This window comes from Petromyzon marinus, chromosome 13 (genome assembly GCF_048934315.1).
Source record: "Petromyzon marinus isolate PM22_M1 ecotype Great Lakes invasive population chromosome 13, UKy_Petmar_22M1.pri1.0, whole genome shotgun sequence".
NCBI lineage: Eukaryota > Metazoa > Chordata > Hyperoartia > Petromyzontiformes > Petromyzontidae > Petromyzon > Petromyzon marinus.
In genome coordinates, this window is record NC_133679.1 from 11716579 (window position 1) to 11738001 (window position 21423).

Sequence of the window (21423 nt, forward strand, 5' to 3'; positions counted from 1 at the left end):
CGATCTGGACCGAATGATCCGCAAAGCGAATATGATGGCAAGTCCGCAACTGCTCATATCTGGCGTCCGCGTTGACCAGGGTGAACAACGTCTTGACAGCACTGATCCCATCGGAGCCATTATCGCTGGTGATAGCGAGCAGCTTAGTCGAGACATTGCGCCCGAGGCTTTGGAGGTGCTCAAACAGAGCGGTGCCAATGCGCTTGCCGACACCCCTTCCGGACTGCACATCGAGGATCATCAGCAGCATGGATTTTGACGCACCAGATTTGGTGTCGATCCAGTGCACCGTGACCACCCATCGATGGTGAGCGAGATGGCGACGTCCAGGTTGGAGAAGAATGCCCCGACAATGGGCAGTATGATGGCGTGATGCTCGACAATCCTGCGAATGATGGTGCAGGTCGACGGGCCCTCATATTCCTGCGTCAGTGTGAACCAAGGTCTTGAACTTGTCGCTGCCGGCGGCTCGCAAAGAGATTGGACCTTGGATAACAAAATCAACCACCGTGTTCTCAAATTTTACCAGGAGGCGATCCGGGATTGCTGGCCGCCTCAGCGTTTGCTGCATTAGGCGACTTGCCGACGCCGACGTCCCGACCGCGCTGCCTGGGGCAAGCGCGTTGTGCTTCCTGAGGTGGGCTTTCCACCCTGACGCGTTAGTGTGTGAGGAAAACCACTTGCGGTAGTGCACGCACTGCCGCTTTCCTTGCTGCACACGGGGATCACCCTCCACCCAATCGTAGCGTGTGCTCCCACGGGAATGCATGCCGCTGCCTCTTTCGATTGCTGTTCACAGCGACCCAGGAAATGCCGTTGTTGGCATCCTCGACCTCATCCTCTACCTCAAGAACGTGGTCTGTCTCCATCTGGTCCGACATCAATTATTCCAATTAAAAATGGAGGCCACGCACTGCGCCACGGAGCTATTAGCGAGCGGTAAACAAGGTATATACCGGGTAATACTTCGAGCTACCTTTACCCTACTGGGTAATTATTCCACGCTACCTTTACCCTACCCTTTACCTTACCTTTTGGCATGGTTGACAACCTTTACCCTTTTACCCGGTAAAAAGGGTAAATTACCTTACCTTGCCCAGGCATAAACACGAGGTGATGCACGGTTCCACAATGCATGTATGCATGTTGAATTTCATTCACACCGTATGTAGTCAACCGTGCTAATCGGAGGTGCAGGGGAAGGGCAACAAACTGTGGGTTTCTGTGTGAGGCTTTGTGTCTTGGGACCTCCCTTTCCAGTTTCAAAATATAAGAATAGGTTTTACCCTTTCTGGCAATAAAACTGTTGAGTTAAGATGTTAAAACACCAAACATAACCCTTTTTGCAAGAAATCATGTCTGCATTAACCACATATACTTGTGGTGAACATGCAAACAAAAAAACATGCTCTGGTAGTATATGCATTGTCTTTTAAATGGATTGGTCCACACCAGAGACAGCTTTATTTATTGTTAACAATAAATTGTTAACAATAAATAATAATGAAACTAAAAACTAGGAAATGCCAATGTAATCAAATACTAAAGCATAATTGGTGAAGTGCATCCTAATACTCATACGGAGCAATGTCCAGTCTCTTTTAACGATGGTAAAACGAATACATGTACATTATGATACATTTTTGCAAAAAATTAAACTTCTTCCAATTTCCATATTGTATGTTGAGGGTTTAATGATGTTCAATGATACACAGATACGGTAATATCCTACCACTGCTATTACACATTAATTTGCAGTACTATCAGTGGTAGAGTAAGGGTATGTTTTGTACCGAAAGATGAGTACAGTAGTTCCTCTTTTTTGGTCTTAAGGCCATGTTAAGAGTCATAGTATTAGCGTATGTGTTAATGAGCTTAGAAACGTAATCCAGCACTTCATACTGCTGGGAGCAATGAATGTGCTAACTGCGCAGCAACAACAGAATAGTTCCAAGTCTTGTGGGTAAATTAAAATTCCTTACACTGGTGCACATCAAACTCACCCTTAGTCAAACGAAGAAAACACGTTTCATAACAAAATGATTGACGCGTGTGCAGACACGAATATCTCGGCACGTTACTTGATTGATGTCTTTGTTTTGTTGTTTAGTTACTCCAACCACAAGCAGCATGCATAGCATGTCATCGATATACCCTGCAACCTTGCCTGCCCTTCTCAAGCATGACGCCAGCCCCCAAAAGGAATTCAGCGTCTCCCACGTTCGTCACCAGAGGGCTGACGACCTCTCTAACGCTGTTGTAAAGGAGAGCCGACATAAGCTTGCAGGGGGTTCGTCTTTTATTCCTTTTCTCCCATCCACACCTGTCCCCAGCCGTCTCAATCTCGTTCCTGCCAAGATTTTATCTTCCCGCCCGTTGTCTCCCTTATATCTCCTCGCTTGCTCCGCCCCCTTCTCCTGTCACCGTGCCACTCCCCCTCCTATTGGTGGGAATCCTTCCCCTGACACCCCTACATCATCAACACCAATGATACAGCTTTCGTCAGCACGGTCTACTGTTCAAATCATAACTCCAAACTATACATTGGCAAGCACGCAGCAGGTATTCAGTACTGATCTCACATCGACACATGATAAATCTCCATCTCTAACCTCAGCATCACAGACTCTTTCGATCTTCTTACACCAGTCAAGTGTTCAGATATCAGTGGTATCCACATACAGCGCAATTCCGTCTGAGTTGATCGTAAGCAGCCATATTGCCTTGTCATCAACTACCCTGCAACCTTCCTTGCCCTTCACAAGCACGATCCTGGCCCCCACGAGCAACCGGGCATCGTCAACGTTCGCCACTGGTAGATTGATGACCTCTCCAACGCTATCAATACCAACGATGCAGCTTTCGTCAGTGTAGTCTACTCAAAGGCAGCAGCCATTGAGCACTGATATCTCATCAACAAGTGACATGTGTGGGGGCTAACGCTCCCCTCCTCCGCCCCTTCTCGCCGGGCTGCCGCCGATCGAGTGATCAGCCTCCCCGTGCCAGCGTCCTCTCTGTGGGACATGGCTAGTGGCTGGCTCCCCACTGCCTGGAGTTATACCACACACTCCCCCATGTACACCACCACTAATGCGGAGGTGGCTGCGTGCTCGCGCGTGCCTGCGTGGGCGCACCTCCGCTCACCACGGCTCGCGCTAAAAGTAGCCGTATGAATATGCACGCGTCCCTCCCCACCTCCCGTTGGGTCGGCTTTAATCCGCTGTGCAAACACGCACGCGGGCACGGGCACGCGGGCAAAACGACGGCCAGACTGACGATAATTTTCACGCGTTCCACCGCTGAGTGCTATCATCGCTACGAGAACACACTGCGTAAAACGCGCTATGCAAACATACACACGAACGTCAGCGATCGTTTATGATTGAATACACGCGCGCTTCACACGTACGTACGCACGTACTCACACCACACCTACGCTCTCCCCACACACAGAGAAATCACGCGGCGTCGGTGTTCTGTGCTAAAGTTTATTAATGGCGCGCCTGAAGAAAAACTCTGCGTGGCCTGGAGCAAAATTCTCAGCGAGCAGCGCCCAGTCTATTCCTATTCAATCCCTGGGTGGACCCTTACTCTTCTTCTCACCTCGCGGACGTACTTACAATGTCGCATGGACGCGGTGGGAGTCGGAGGGTCGAGGGTCCAAGAGGTCTCTGCCTGGGGTCGAGTTGTAGCAGCACTCGCCCGCGTTGCTCGGACACTGCGAGCGGCTGGGAGTCCGACCGTGTAGCTCAACGGTTGCAGGAGCACTGACTAACGTTTTCTCCTCCCCTCCCCTCCCTTTGTTTACTTCGAATCCAAAAATCCAGGGTCACGTGGTGTTACCCTGCCGGCCAATTGGGCGCCTACCTTTCGATTTTAAACCGAGGAATTTCCCTCCCACCTCGTATGTGCTGATCGCTGAGCGTTTTCCCCCCAAGGCCCTATTTCCCTGTGCTGGGTGTGTTCTCACTGCGGTTTGCTCGGTGAGTTCGTCGTGCCCATACAATGTTAAGCTAATTCACGGGGCCGTAATGCAATTCAGCCTGGGGGGGGGGGGGGTGGTCGGCCAATCTCCTGGCACTGGAAAACCGTGGTACCAGGTGACCCCCCTACGAGACCCTACGTGGGTGCATGTGTGTGTTTAGTGGGGGTGTGCGTGCGTTCGTGTGGGGGGATGCGAGGGGATAGCAGTGCTGGCAGAGTTGCTCCGTTGCTGTGGCACCACACATATCTCCATTTCTTATCACAGCATCACAGACGCTTCCGGTCTTCTCACAACAGTCAGGTGTTCGCACTGCAGTGGTCTCGACGTCCAGCGTACTTTCATCTGAATTGATCACAAACAGCCAGATTACCTTGTCATCAACTATTCTACAACCTTCCCTGCCCTTCTCCAGCACGATGCTGGCCCCAAAAAACAAAACAGCGTCTTCCACGTTCGTCACCAGAGGATTGATTACCTCTCTAACACTATAAGCAATAATGATACAGCTTTCGTCAGTGCAGTCTACTGAATGGCAGCAGCCATTGAGCACTGATCCTCTCATCAACAAGTGAGATAGCTCCATCTCTTATCTCGGCGTCACAGACACTTTCGATCTTCTCACATCAGTCAGATGTTCACACTGCATTGGTCTCCACGTCCAGCGTGCTTCCATCTGAGTTTATCACAAGTGGCCAGATTTCCTTGTCATCAACGACCCTACAACTTTCCCTACCCTTCTCAAGTACGATCTTGGCCCCCATGAGCAACCCTGCATGTTCAATGTTAGTCACCAGTGGATTGATGACCTCTCCAACATGATCAACACCAACGATGCAGATTTCGTCAGTGCAGTCTACCGTTGATTTCATAACGCCGAACTATACATTTTCAAGCACGCTACAGCCATTCAGTACTCATTTCGCACCCGGCTTCATCACAAGCAGCCAACATCCAGAGATAAGAGCATGTTCTTCTTTAACGTTGCCACATCATATCTCAATTTCATCACATCTTGCTTCTACAAAACAATCGCTTTCCACAATCGCAACATCTCTCTCAAATCTGCTCATATGTGCCAAGCAGTCAGCCTGTTCAGCAACTGCATCGCCAATGAGTGCATCACCTCTCCGAATCCCAGTGCCATCTACACTCTTCGTCTCAATTCAGGCTATCCTTCCAACAGCCGTATTTTCCAACAGTGCTGGCACATCTGGAAATGTATTCACATCCACTCAACAGCTGCTTAGTGTTGTATATGTAGGTTATGAAAATTTGATGAAAATAATTAAAATTAAATTAAATTTTGAAAATTGCATAATTATCCAAAATTATGTTAATTGATGTAATTATGGCAATACATTATGCTACTTCGAGAGATGATCGTATTAATTTATGCGAGTGTGTGTGATTATGCTAATGCGAGCTGTTATGACAATTAGGCCCCGCCTCGCTGACGGGGGTCGGATTATCGATCGGGATCATGCAATTGATCGTATTAAGTTATGCCAGTGTGATGTAAGTATGCCAGAGTAAGCTCCGCTTCGTTGTTTAATTTCGTATTAACGCTCGGCATTACAATTATTCTCGTTACTGAGTGTGTTAGTGTGTTTATGATAGGTCTCCAGATTCAGATCTCAATGCAGGATACAGCTCTTATGCATTAAATTTCGGAAGGAACACGCAACCACTTCTGCATTAATCAATTTTATTTTCTAACTAAACCTTAATTCTAATATAATATGCGAACTCTCAATCTTGGAATTTCAACACAATATCAACACAGTATCATCAACGACTGCGTTGTTTCACTTTGACAACGGCACGTGATTCATTCCACCGCGTAACGCGAGCTCAGTTGGTAAGAGAGAGAGAGTCGTTAAAAGCATGCATACGCTATTCTAAACAAAAACCTTTACTTTATAATACGCAAATTCGTATACTTGAAAATTGCCCACACAGTACCGCATTCATTCATAAACCTTCAAGGCAATTCTTATCACATTGTTTCACTTTGGGTATCAGAGCAATTAATTCTTATGCAGTGTAACACGACCACGTGCGGCAATTATGAACGAAAGGTCCTTAAAATTATGCGACGATATTCATACGAAAAGGCAATCAAAATTATTATTTCCCAAAAGCACAAGTACCCGTCAATAGATTCGTCATGTTCATTCATGGATACATCTGTAAGATTATGCAATTTAAAAAAACGAACGACTCAAATACTTCTAAGTGACCGTATCCACGTAACTCAATGGGCCGCAATGTTCTTCATTATCAGCTAATAGTTGACGCACTTATCATGAGTCTTCTTGTACGTGTTAATGTGTGAGTGTTGTTGATCTTCTTGTGTCAAGCAAACGCCGAGGTTGGGCATCCCTTGTATCAAAAATGTGTTTGTCCCCTGCGGAGCGGTGAGGGTGTGAGGTTGGGCGTGTCTTACAACGGCTTCGTTGCTTTTTCTTGCTCGAGGCATCGGCTTGGCTGCTCGTGTTGGTAGATACAGTCTCTCTCCACTGCTGGATGACTGCGCTCTCTCTGTGGAGATGCCCGAACGCGCTCTCTCTGGTTCGCTGACAGCAGGCTCTCTCCGCTGCTGGATGAGCCAAGTCGGCACACGCTTGGCTGCTGGTTTGCTGGCAGCAGCAGGCTCTTTCCACTGGGCTCTGTTCTCGTTCGAGGCGTCGGCTTGGCTGCTCGTGCTGGCAGATACAGGCTCTTTCCGCTGCTGGATGAGCCAAGTCGGCACACGCTCTTCTTCTTTCAGCTCTGAACTCACACTTGGTGGCACCTCGCTACCCTGCGAGTCTCGCCATCCTTAGTTGATCGCGGGGCTCGTTGGAGCCAGCCGCTCGTGCCCTCTTCTGTAGCTCGCCGGGCCGATTGACCTGTTGAACTCGCTGTGCCTTGTTGAACTGGTCTTTCGAGATGATGGTTGGGCTGTTATATTAAAAAAAAAATTCCGCTCTGCGCAGTGGGGGGGGCGTGGCCTGTGTGTGTGTGTGCGTTCGTGTGTGTGCCATCCCATCAAGCCATCCTGCGTCCCCCCATTGATCACCGTCCCCTCCCCAAGGTATCCCTTCACCCGTGGGGCACAGATGGCTCCCTCCCTGCAACAACATGCAATTCCTCGCTAGGGGTTAAATTCCTTTCTCATGCTGCGGGACGACAAAGGCGGCCGGGAGGCTCTCTCTCTCTGGCTGACTCTTGAGAGAGAGAAAAAAAATACCCTTTGTCACCGTCCTCCCATGGCCATCTGGAGATTTCGCAGATCTGTTAAACTCTCTTCGCCCCAGAGTTCATTATTTCATTTTTTAATGGCCTTTCCACGACCTCCATATGCTGTTTGCTGGTTCTGGGTTTGTGTGTTTTCATTCATTATTTCGGTTACTATTAAAAAAATTTATCGGCAAATATTATTATTAATATCAATTTTGGAAAAGGCTCATATATCCAACATTAGTACAACAGTTAAAATCATTGTCTCATCTCCCCAATTTTCGGTGTCACAGATACCCACAATTTCCATACAGCCTACTCTAAAACTGACAGCCATATCCACCAATACATCATTTTTATTCAGCCAAGTAGTCATAAGCAGTGAGCTGCCGGCCTTTAGCATGCACATCACCACACCTCCCTTGACACACACGACTCAAACTCACCCCATTACAATTGCTGTTCGGTCTTCACACGACAGTAATAACCACTGTCGTGGTATCAGCCAGCCCCTCATCTTTTAACAAGGAATCATGTCTGCATTAACCACAATACTTGTGGTCAGAATGCAAACAAAAAAAAACATACTCTGATAATATATGCTTTGTCCTTGTAACTGATTGGTCCTATGGGAATAAATTAGGGGGAGGGGGAGATTCAGTGAAGTCGGTTGCAAAAGAAGGAAAATGCAGGTTATAGTGCCAAATTCTACAATTTTAAATTGCCCAGAATAGTGCACAAAAATCCATTACAGCTGTCTTCGTGTATTTAGAACTACAATGAGCAAGGTTCATGTTAATTAAATAAAGAATCTCAATGGAATATAACGTTGTGAAAACTGAATTAAACTCAGGCATTATTGCAGTCCATCGAGACTCTTTTATGAATCACTATCCCACTGAGCTCGCATTAATAGATTACCTTATTACTGGGCCATATTTTGCCATGGCTGAAAAACAAACATATTTACACCATATTTATCTCTCTGCTCAATCACTAAAATATTTACAGTTAATATTTTACGTAAGATGCCTTGAGATCCTGTCGCATTGCAGGTGCTTATATAGGTAAAAGCAGCTCCTTATATTTATCTCATGTACTCAAGCAATACATTGAATATATTGTTACATTACATCTGTGATATAGTTCTGCTGTAATTGATGCTTTTTCTTCAATAATGCAATGCATGTCTGTGTTGTGTGTGCTGCAGGTACACGATGACAAATGCAATCATTACACGTGACTAGGAAGACACGCTACATTTATTTACACCTTGCAATCTCCAACCAAGGCTGGCATATCATTTGTGTTACTCATACAGTTCCATCATTGTTTATTCATATAGTAGTTAACGTGTGCTACACTCTACAATGCTTCCATAATATAGGTATTTTTGTGTTAGATCGCGTAAATATAAATGTGTCGTTAAACCCACCACCAACGACACAGCCAATTAGTAAGGTTTGCACGTAAACAAAACATGCCAATTCGTTACTAGTACAGCACACCGGTGTGTTGGAGAACAAATCCACATTTACAATCTAAATACGACGTTTCACCAGTGATTACAACTAGCTTCATCATGGGACAGACAGAATTGTGGAGAAATCCTCCTGTTTATATTATCGATCTTACAATACGTGTATGTTGAAGACATCGAGGGTGTAAGCGTCAGTGTTTTTTTCTAGCCATTTTGTGTTATGTGTAATGGGTTCATGTGACTCTTGAAGTCACGACAGCTGCCATAAAAAATACCATAATCGATTATTGAATTTTATCACGACCCTGAACTGCAGTTACATTGGGGAAACGAAACGACATGTCTCGGACCGCGTTCGTGAACACAATGCAGATCTGAAACACGGTAGGACCAATACCTCTGCCTTTGCCGACCATTGTTTTAACCCTGTGAGCTCACACGAAATAGATTTTTCCAAGACGGAGGTACTCAGCAAACCTACCGGCTACCTTCAGAGATTTGTTCATGAAGCCACCCAGATATATAAACACAGACACAACTTTAACCGAGAGGATGGGTACAAACTAAGCAATCATTGGAAGGACGTTATTAACCAAGTAAAGTCTTAACTGACTGTGATGTTTCCATCCTACCTGCCGATGTCAGCTGTAATTTCCGACTCTCTGTGTCTCTCTCTATGCCTGTCTCTTAGATCTCTCATGCTCATATGTCCTTTGCATTGTACTCTCATGCCTTTGGATTGCACTCTCATGCTCACATGTCCTTTGTATTGCACTCTCATACTCACATGCCCTTTGGATTGCACCCTTTGGGTTGCACTCATGCCTTTGGATTGCACCATTCTTCGATTTCACATTAACATCATGCTAATCTCTCACATTAACATAGCCACTTCCGTGCCCTCATCGAGGAGGCCGCTCTCCTATCTTACAGTCACATGCTAATTTCTCACATTAACATCACTAGCCCCGCCCACTTCTTTATGACCCTTGGGCTACACCCATTTAAAACCTTTTAAAACAGTCTGCCTCAGCAGCAGGATCATGCTTTCCCACCTGATGACAGACGCTTGTGTTGCGCCCGAAACGTCGTGATTTATTTTATTTTATACCTACGTGACTTTACCGAAAGAACCAAAAAGTATGGATTACTGCAGTCACGAAAGTATCAAATCAAGATTGCATAAATTGGTTGCTGGATAGACAACAGCTCATCGATTACAAGTGAGTAATGCATTACTCCCCTAATACCCATACCCCTTCCCTCACCCTTTCTATGCACGTAACTTATCTGCTTGTATGTATAGTATTTATGTAAGTTGGTTGTAAACTTTTATTCGTGCCTAAAATATTTGCAAGTTATTTAGCCGATAACAATTGTCATAATTCACATAAAATACCAATAAAGAAGCATATTTAATGGTACAGTACAGTTAAAATTAGCCTCTCGTTATAGAAATGTTTGTTTTTGATGCCTATCCGATGGGTAAATCACCTGTAATGCACCTGATCTCGTCAGACCTGAGTTGAGCCTGGATAGTTCTTGGATGAGTCACCACCACACAAAGTCAGCTGCAGTGCTTTGCTACGTGGCGATCAGCAGAGAGCGGTGCCGTAAACCACATTGTTGTACTGTACTTCTATGTATCCAACGTCTTTGGCTCCCCACCTCCACCGCCCCGCACTGATCAACGTGGTGAGTGATGGTCAAGTAACCCCCACGGGGCGGCCTTCACATCAAGGATACAGTAAAAATGTGCATTTTTTGTGCCTCTCTTTCAACGTCTCCCGTAGTATCCTCTCCACAATTCACACTCGACTGACCACAGCAACTCGCCGTGTCGTACAGAGGACGTCTAATGATCTGCTCATCGTACCCAGAAACAGGACTGTCCTGGCTGAGAGCCATTCATTTGTTAGGGAGACTGCCCCCCGTCTCCCCGTTCTCCTGTGACCCACCGTCCTCTTGCTCTCCCCACTTCGTTGCTGCTCCTCGGGGCATGATTTAACTAGCTGCACTAACCAACTCGCAGATACGCCGCGGTGCCCTTCTCGTACACGCCAACCACGAGCTGCGCAATGGCGAGAGTGCCCCCGCGTACAGAACACGCGGGGCACCACAACGCACAGGCTCACAGTTAACGTGCACGGCGAACGCGCACGCGCGGGCAAAATATGCGCTCATGCGCAAGCCCAAGACACCACCCAACGCACAGGCTCACCACACCACGCACTCCTCTCCCTCCCCGTACTCACAGAGATGACACGGGTTAGTGTCTACTGGTGGTTTATTTTCTATTTAATTAGAGTTAATCTACCCGTGTCAGTGTGGACCAGCAGGACAGATCTAACCTATCTCTCTACGGTCTGATACTCAAGTAGCCTGTCTTCTCTCTATTCACTCTCTCTCTCTCTTAGAATTTCCCCCCTTACCTTACCTCTCCTCTGCGTACTTACGATCCGACCTTGTGGTGTTGGAGGTCGCGGAAAGATGATGCTTCCCGTGGCTTTTGCTGGGAAACTGAACCCGGCTGCTCTCTGACCCGTCTCACGGACGTTCGAGTCGCAGGGAGATGGGGGTCCGGCAAAACAACCCCCTACCTCCTCGCAGTGCCGGACGGGCAACTCTGTCGTGGACAGTGCTGTGGGGGGAGGTCCAATTTCGATTGGCTCCTCCCCTCATGGCATCTGTGTCCACCACAGGGGCTAAACGGGGGCTCTGGATGGGTGCGAGGGGCTGGTAACCCCTCCACTTTCAATTAATTACCACTAAACCGCGAATTAAGTATATAACTAATAAGCTTGTGCCGGAGGCCCCGGGGGGCCAGGCGTCTATGACGTCTCCTGGCCAAACCCCAATTGGCGGAGCCAGGAGATTGAATATCTACCCTCGGGGCTCCTCCAGAAACAACGAAAAACCACTACGGGTGGCCACGTGGAATGTTCGAACGCTCACTGCGGAGGAGAGGCTGCCACTCCTCTGTCGGGAGCTGGACCGGTACCGCCTGGATCTATATGGCATTCAGGAGGTCCGGTGGACCAGTTCTGGCTCCTGCCACCATGAGGGGTGGACAGTCCTCTACTCGGGGCAGCAGACTGCCAAACAACAGGGTGTGGCTCTTCTTTTGAACAAAAGAATGAAGGGGGTGTGGGAGCGTGGCGGTGAGGTGTGGGAAGCTGTAAGCCCCAGGCTACTTTGGGCTCGCCTTCCCATCAACCGGAGGCGAGGAATGGTGGTCGTGGTTACTTATGCCCCCACCGAAGATGAACATCTGTGGAGGGATGCAGGCAAAGCCGATGAGTCAGATGCCTTCTATGACCTCCTGTCACAGGTGCTGGCTAAAGTGGCCCCTCGGGATAGAGCCATCATGTTGGGTGACTTCAATGCCCGAGTTGGTCATGATGCTGGCACCTGGTCTGGAGTGATTGGAGGGCATGGGCCAGATCAGCTCAATAACAACGGTAGGAGGCTGCTAATTTTTTGTGCAGCCCATGGGCTTGTAATTACCAACACGCTGTTCCGGCATCGGCGCATCCACACAACATCATGGATGCATGCCGGGTCCAAGCAAGAACATCTGCTGGACTACATGGTGACGGACCAGCGGATGCGAGCCCATGTACTTGACACCAGGACCTACCGTGGAGCTGATCTGCCCTCTAACCATTGACTAGTCATCTGTAAGATGCGCCTGCCATTCTTCCACTCCGGTGGTGGGTGTACACCCAGGACCCCATTCCAACCTAAAGTGGCCTGGTCTCAGTTATCTGATGAAAGTTGCAAGCGAGAATTTCATCATCGCTTGCGGCTGGGATTGGCATCGTCCCCGACTCCTCCTGATGTCGAGGGTAAATGGGCGAGGTTTAGGACTGTGACTCATGCAGCTGCAATGGCTGCTTTGGGTACGCGGTCCAGACCTTCCCAGAGACCCTGACTGACAGAGGAGGTGTTCAGGATAGTTGAGAAAAAGCGACAGGCCCACTGTCATCGGCTACAGAATCCCACGTCAGAGAATGAGGAGGCTTACCACAGCCTTCGCTCGGAGGTTCAGAGAGCCGTGAGGCGCTGCAAGGATGGGTGGTGGTCGCGGGTTGCTGAGGAGATGGAGTCTGCCTCAGTGGCCCGTGATCACAAATCTCTATTTAACTCCATCAAAAAAGTAATCTGTAGCGCCACACCTATTACCATCATTAGGGGAAAAAACGGTGATCCAATCTCCGACCCCCAGGAGCAGGTTTGCAGATTTGCTGAGCATTTCTGTGAGGTCCTGGGGGAGGGAAAATCCCTCAGCCAGGAAAACATCATGGCACAAAGTGAGGATGACCCTGCTGAGGCTGCGGTGCCTCAAATATTGGAAGAAGTCACCCCCTGTGAGTGGCTGGCTAAGGTGTCATCTGTTGAGGAAGTACTGAAGGTGATCCGGAGTCTGAGACCAGGAAAGGCAGCGGGCAGAGATGATATCCCAAGCGAAATGCTGAGGGAGGGTGGCGTTTGTGCACAGACTGCCCTATATGACATCATAACAACAGTCTGGACCACTGGACGGGTTCTGCAGGATTGGAAGGATGCCCTGGTGGTCCCCCTTTTTAAGAAGGGGGACCGCACAGACTGTAACAACTACAGAGGCATCTCACGTCTCAGTGTGCCGGGAAAGGTCCTGGCAAGGATTATTCAACATCGCCTTGCCAGGCACTCTGAGGAGAGGCTTGCGGAGCCCCAATGCGGTTTCAGGAAAGGGCGGTCCTGCACAGATGCCATATTTTCTGTCCCTCTGCTACAGCAGAGGTGTAGGGAATTCCAAAAGACCTACATCTCTGCTTTATTGACCTGGTCAAGGCCTATGATACCATCAGTAGGCCTGGGCTCTGGGTTGTTCTTCGTGCTTTTGGAGTACCTGACCCTCTGCTCACGATCATTAAAGACCTTCATGATGGTGAGTGGGCCCGGGTAAAACTACGTGGCCGGGAGTCAGAGCCATTCCCTGTACACCTTGGGGTGCAACAGGGATGTCCTCTGGCTCCCACATTATTTAACATCTATTTTGACCACGTAGTTCGTGAAGCCTTCAATAGCTGTACCGGGGGAATCTCCATATGGTACAGATATAATGGGAGGCTGATTGATGCCAGTGTGCGGTCAAGGGATGGCTCCTTATTGCTCAACCACGTTATGTATACTGATGATTTGGTAATAGCTGCTCATTCAGAGGAGGAGTTGGAGATGCTGCTGCTGAGACTGGAGCGTGCCACTAAGAGGTGGGGCCTTACCATCAGCCCCACCAAAACTAAGCACCTGCCTGGGTATTTAGTACCATCGGACACTCCACCCCCACAACTCCCAATCGGTGATGGGGCAGTTGCGGAGAGAGTGGAGAGTTTCCCATACCTGGGCAGTGTGCTTATGACTGGCTCCAGTTTAACATCAGAGGTCTCACTCCGAATAAGTCGAGCGGCAATATCTTTTCATCGGTTGCGTAATGCTGTGTGGAAGCTACCTGGTCTGTCGCTCCGCACTAAGCTTCAGGTCTTCTCGGCCACGGTCATTCCCTCCCTTCTCTACGCTTGCGAAACGTGGACCCCCCTAATGGAACATCTTCGCCAGTTAGAAACATTTAGGCTGGCCTGCCTACGATCCATCCTGGGTTTAACCAGACTGGATTGTGTGAGGAGCTCACAAATCCTTGAAAGATCTGGGCAAGGTCCCATCGGTGAGCTCCTCTGGCGGACAAGGCTGTAATAGCTGGGTCATGTAGCCCGCATGCCCAGCCACCGCATGCCGAAACAGCTTTTGTTCGGCCGGATTGAGGGGCTAAACGGGCGCGGCACGGGCTAGAGAAGAGATGGAGTGATGTTGTACAGGAGGACGTGGAGCTGAGTGGATTTGCCGATGACTGGTACCAGTGTTGTCAAGATCGGCCTCTGTGGAGGAGGCTCGTGAAGGACGCTACTGAGCAGTTGGAGGCAGTCGCCCTCCAACAACAACGGAGGGCGGAGGAGCGACACTCACAACAACGAGCGGAACGCCGGGTGGCTGAAGCACAGCGGGTTGGCACAGTAGGGGGCACAGGTGGTGCATCAGCCAGTCATCTCAGTCAGTCGCCCCGTGGCACCTGGGTCTGCCCCATGACCTCCTGCCAGCGGGCGTTCGACACTTCACGTGGCCTCAGGGTGCACATAGCCTGGCACAAGCGTCGTGGTGACGTCACCGCCACTTAGTGGCGAATGGCGGTTGTTGTTGTTATGTGGGGGGTGGTGGGGGGAGCGCTGCGACGGGAGCCGGGTGGCTTCTCTGGTGCAGCAGCACAGCGACGGCCCCGGTCTCGGCGGAGCGGCTTCGCTGTCGTGGCACCACACATTCTTCTGTAGCCCACCAGCGATGTACTCTCTCTCTCACTGCATATGCCCAGAATCCAAGCACCATCCACCTTCAAGCAGAAGTCTTTCAACTGTTCAGGCTCGCATATGTAACAGGCTCGCCCTCTCCCTCTCCTCCCGTTATTGTAACGAGGGGATAGGCCGGTTAATAAAGACAGCAATAACAGACCAGTGACGTGCGGTGAGGTCAATGGCTGGGGAGGCACTGGCTTGTGTCAGTCAGATTCACACACTGAGGGGGGCGTGGCCTCATGGAGGGGGGCGTGGCCTCGCGGAGGGGGCGTGTTAGACACGTCCCCCTCAGTGAGGCAGATGTGATAGCTGCCTCCCCTCGTGCTTTTTCATTGCAGTTTCATGACGAGACCAGCGAGCCTAAATATCTTTATACACTTACATGAAGTAAGTTACCTGGAGTATGGAAGGCGAGGACATGAAATGAAGGGGTCTACAAACATTACATTGGAGACATACTGAGATAGAAACAGGCACGCGCTTATTGCCCGCGCTCCATCCAGTTACTGAGGGGTTGCGCAATCAGAGGGGAGGCTGAGCTCGTCGCTGCCTCACCTCTCGTCTCTTCCTGTATTTGCAGCGGAGTTCCGCAAATTTGGCGATTTTGAATATAAAAATGATTGGAATCGTACAGCAATGACATTTATAACACAGATCAGTGGAAAAATCTTAATATTGATTTTATTTGATTATTCTAATTTTTTTACAGCCATTTTCATTGGAGTATGACAGGTGAGGCTCTGCCTCCCCTGCCTCCCCTGACCGCATGTCCCTGTAACAGACGAGTTCGGAAGTGATGAGTGGATACTCTGCGTTGTGTTCTGCCCTCTTCTTGAGAATCCAGTAACTCCACCGAGGGACACCAGAGGTTGTGGAACAGCAACTCTTTATTTCAAAATGTTCTGAGGAGCATTCGTGCATCTGTAATTATGACCAGATGCACACCAATCGACCCCACGATACGCAACACCTCACTCCTCAATCCCTGTACAGCGTCCATCCGCATCTGAATAGTTGCCCTGTACCCTGAATTGACTACTCCACTGGTGAGCATGGCCTTCTGTGCAGTCATGTGAGTCTATGGGTCCAATCCATGGTCATCATGAACTCCATTGATTATAAATTATATGTATGATGCATTACATTGAACCCATACTGGCTACACATAAAAGGGACTTCTGAGTTTTGACTCCGTCTTCTCGATGAAACAATGTGTCCGATTTGTGAAACATGTGCGATATCGAATTTTATTACAACTCTGCATATGGGGGTAAGGATAGTGAGCATGCAACACAAACATGGATAATGCAAACACATGCAGAGTACGTGACAAAACGTACAAATTGTTTATCATCGGCAAGTGAGAAGCAACCCAATAACTTAACCAGTGTGCACGTAAAAGGAGAATGAGCATGAATCTACCAACTAGGACACAAAGCTGTATGTGGATAGTTAACTGTACCTTGTGATTTTTTTTCGTAAAAAAAACATCAATACATTTTAAATATTGCTGTCTGTACATTTGGATCGTTAGCATTGTGCAATGTTTGTTATGGACGTGTAGTGCCGTGGATTCACTCAGACGACAATCGCCTTTCGTCCACCGTCACTTTTATTTACATCGTTCCGCACACACTATAATTTCTCCTCTCCACGCTCCACCAACTCGAACACTCGAATTCCCCTCAGCACCGTCCGCTCATACTCCTTGTCGCCCCACACAGTCTCTTCTTCACTCCCCGCACACACAGGGGTTCTCTCTCTCTCTATCTCCCTCACACACAGTGACTCGTCTATCTCTTCACACACAGTGACTTATCTATCTCTAACTCTCCCTGTACCTATCTATACCGTAACTACCACTCTGCTAACGCTAACTCTCCCTATCGCTATTTATTGTCCTCTGGGTTCAGCTCTCAATCTATTCTTCACTAACATTTGCCGGCTCCCCTCTTCGCATCTCTCGCTGCTCTCTCCACCTCTCGCCAACAACTCCCCAACAACAACTCAACTCCCTGTCCAAATCACCTAGAGTTTTATCCCCTTTCCAATCAGCCTTAATTAATTGCCACGTGCCTCGCTGGCATTTTCCCCGCCAGCTCGCACCTGTCCAATGGCCCAGACTTCGTGACGCCGCCACTTAACGTTAACAGCCTCTCGACCAATCACAGCCCTCGTGCCTTGACTCCCTTAATTACTTTGGTTTGCTTACGCCACCCGTGACTTCACCATCTGCTCGACCTTATGTGACCCACACTGTTTGTATGTTTGTATGTACTGTATATGGCCAATTTACCCATGTGTATCTTCTACTGCACTACAGACGCACTGAACTGAAGAAGTTACCATAGTACAGATATAGTCTAGACACACTGGGTTTAATCACAATCTAAAGGAACCGTCCACTGCCATGAGTAAATGTATAGATTGATTGTGGTGAAGTACTATAGTTGTGCTTACTATCCACTGAATTATGTCATTGTGCAGAATTAATATAATAAGGCCAATTGCATAAAACACCTTCAGTTATTTTCCCCAAAGTCTATAACTGCCGTGGGCGTAATGGTTAGCACACCTAAATCACAACTCAAGAGTTTGCTGGTTCGATCTCCTGGTGTGGCATATTAAACAAAGGGCAAGATTTAAAAATCACCCCACCAATGTCCACCACCATCATAAATGTGTAATGAAATCCACAAGGGACACAGGCAAGTCTCTGTGGCTCCTTGGCATGGCCCTGGTCGGCGTGTGACCTCGTTCCGACGCCCGGGCGGCTTGTTATTGCAGGCTGGGAGTAGAGGTTGGTTACTGCCCTGCTTCCCTGGGGGGTTTCTTCCTGCTGATGTGGGACATCTTCTGGTCCCACCACTGCCACCAGATGTAATGACATCCACGAGGGAGACAGGTAAGTCTCAACCATTTTTATTTATCTTCACCACCTCCCCTTACACAGATATCTCCCTCCCTCTCTGCCCACGACTCTTGGCTCTTTTCTCCCTCCTCTAATCGTGTCCCCTGTAAGGCCTTTCCTCCAGCACGTTATGGGGTCAGCGTCTCGTCCTCAGATGGGAGAGCTGTAAGGGTCTGCTGTCAGCTATGTGTTGCTTTCCTCTTCCAGTTTATCGCTACCGTGCTCATCACATCTGCCCTAAGTATCCTGCAAATGCATGGGTGATGACGGCCTACGCATTTGTAGGTTTGGCCAATGTTATTCAAGATCTGTCGAACTCACGAGTCTCTGGAATGGGTGACTGGAGATGTGCCATGATGGAGACAGTGAAGATGCGCTCTTCACCTGCATACTGTGTAAAAGTGTCATTATCCATTCTTGCAACATAGCCAAACAAACAGCAAGTATAAGGTGTTAAGTGAGAAACCATGACCAATGATAACGAATGCGGCGACCAAACATTGAGCTTCAATCTCCCGGTCCCCAGAGCAACAACACAAGCATAGTTGTTGCTCTGCATCTACATCAGCCATACAAAGGAAACAGCTAAACAAACAGGTAGATCATGAATGGATGATACCATCTACGTCAGAAAGACCAGTCCTCGACGATACTTATATACTCTGGTGATACCATCTTATGCCCGCACCTTCTTGCTGTGACCTTGTTATGTTGGTGAGGCTTGTGTGCCTCAAAGACCCTGAGAGAGCCATGCAGGTGGTGGTTTTCTGGCTCCTGGCGAAAGCGGCGTTTCCACAGCTCGACGAGGCGGCCCTGGACTCGCTGGTGGTGGAGCATCTACTCGCCATGGCATAGAAGGCAGGGGTGATACTGCCGGTGGTGGAGGAAGAGGCCCGTACCTCCCTCTGGGTCGCACGACACCTCTGTGCGCATGCAGAAATGACGGCACCCGCACGAGTTGTGGCACCGGTCAACCGGCAAGTTGACGACGTCACGGGATCCCGAGCGGCCAAGAAACTGGGAGCAACTGCGGGGCACGTGCAGCCGATAGAAGTTCAGGAAGGAGAAGTGGTGGCGGCCTTGCAATGACCTACGAGGATGCCCCTGGGGGCCGAGCAACAACGCTGACGTTGGGCACCTAGGGAGGCGGGGGCGACGCTCGCGCGCGGGGACGAAGTCATCTGCCATCACTGTGGTCGTGAGGGGCACATCACCCATGGCTGCCACAGCAGGACGGTGGCGACAGGGATGACCAGCCAAGACCGTCAGGTCTTCCCAGCGGCCACTCCTCCTCAGGCGAGTACAATCATCTCGGACACCCGGCCTGAATCACCCCCCCTCATGCTCACCCCTTCACGCATCTCAGGGGACGGAGGGCGCATCGCTTGTTCCTGTAGTCGCTTCAGTCCTATGGCCGGACATGGACATGAAGTGGTGTCGGTTAACCAGGAGGGTAGTGGCAGCCACGGCTGGAATGTAGGCTGGATTGCGGGGGTTAGCGTGCGCGTGCTGGTTGACACGGGTACGTCAGCTACCATCATATCCCTGTGCATATTCGACCTTGATTTGGCGCTATCGTGACTGCAGGTATTACTCTTTGGTTTTTTCGGTAAAGTCATGTAGAAATAAGAAATAATAAAATTACATAATAGCATACGACGTTTCGATTGCAGCACAAGCAATCATCATCAGGTACAGAAGAGCTAAATTTAAGAGAGAGAGGAAACACATAACCGCAGATATATACAGACACCTAAGTAGAGGGAATTAACACAGATACACCAGGGGGTACAGAGAGAGACGGAGGAGCACACTAAATCAAACAGGGTTTAGCAAAATTTGGAAACTATATAAAGCAACACAGACGGTCGGTCAAAACGCAATTAACGCATGGTCTGGTTGATTACGTAATTTCAAAGATTGCTCAATTGTAAGTTAAGTGTGAAATTTAAGAGAGTGATGAATACAGACCGCATACACATATATAGACATCTAAGCAGAACAAGTTAGCACAGAGACATATGGGGAGAGACGCGCACACAGTGAAGCAGCCTCTCTGTGCCGAGGCCTTAAATAGACAGAGACGGCAGGGCTGGGACTGAGAGACAATGGGATACAAATTAGCATGAAGAAAGCACACATCAAAGGACGGCGCGGGGGGGGGGGGATACAGGTTGTCAAGCACATAGGGGCTGCGGAGGAAGTCGCAGCACACACTCGGAGACACCAAGGCACACACACAGGCAGAGACAGCACAGTGACACAAACCCAGGTCAAGACACAAAGGTAGACACACCAGCAGAGACAACACAAAGACACAGACTTAATACCTCCCCGTAGAGGTGGTTCAAACTTGATTTGGCGCTTTCGTGACTGCAGGAATTACTCTTTGTTTTTTTCGGTAAAGTCACATAGAAATAAGAAATAATAAAATTACATAATAGCATACGACGTTTCGATTGAAACACAAGCAATCATCATCAGGTACAGAAGAGCTAAATTTAAGAGAGAGAGGAAACACATAACCGCAGATATATACAGACACCTAAGTAAAGGGAATTAACACAGATACACCAGGGGGTACAGAGAGAGACGGAGGAGCACACTAAATCAAACAGGGTTTAGCAAAATTTGGAAACTATATAAAGCAACACAGACGGTCGGTCAAAACACAATTAACGCATGGTCTGGTTGATTACGTAATTTCACCAACCCATGACGGTACAGGAAGGGACGTTGTTCGCGCATGTCAGCCCTATGTTCGCGTGGCCTGAGGCGTGAGGTGTGAATAGCACGCTGGTGGGTGAGCTGTCAGCCGGAGTTGAAGATGCGTCCTGGGTAGATGAGCTCCTAGAGCAGAACGCTGATCTGTCAGAAAAGGAGGCAAGGGAGCTCCGGGCGTTGCTGTACGATTTCGCTGATGTGTTTAGCAAAGGTCCCTACGTTTTTGCGTCGACTTCAGACGCCTGAACAAGGTCACCTTAGCTGACGCTTACCCAATCCCGCACATTGACGATTCGTTAGACGCACTCGCGGAAGCAATTTTTTTCTCCACGCTGGACGTGTTAGAGGGAGATTATGGCAGCTTCCACTGGATGTGGAATCCAAACCGAAAACGGCGTTCAGAGCGCCGCAGGGCCTTTTCAATTTTAACTACCTCCCGATGGGATTGATGACTGCCCCAGCCACGGTCCAGCGGTTAATGGAGTTGGTGCTGGCAGGGTTACAGCGAGACGCCTGTCTTATCTATTTAGACGACGTTATCATTTTCGGCCGCACATTTCAGGAACACTTGGGCCAGCTGCGCCAGGTCCTTGCTGGACCACGCTGGACATTGGATTTGCCGCTCTGCCCTTTGCTGACAAGGTAAGTCCGCAGCCTATAACACCTGTTTTGCATCGTAGCCACTCATCTAACAACTACCCAGTCTACACCCTGC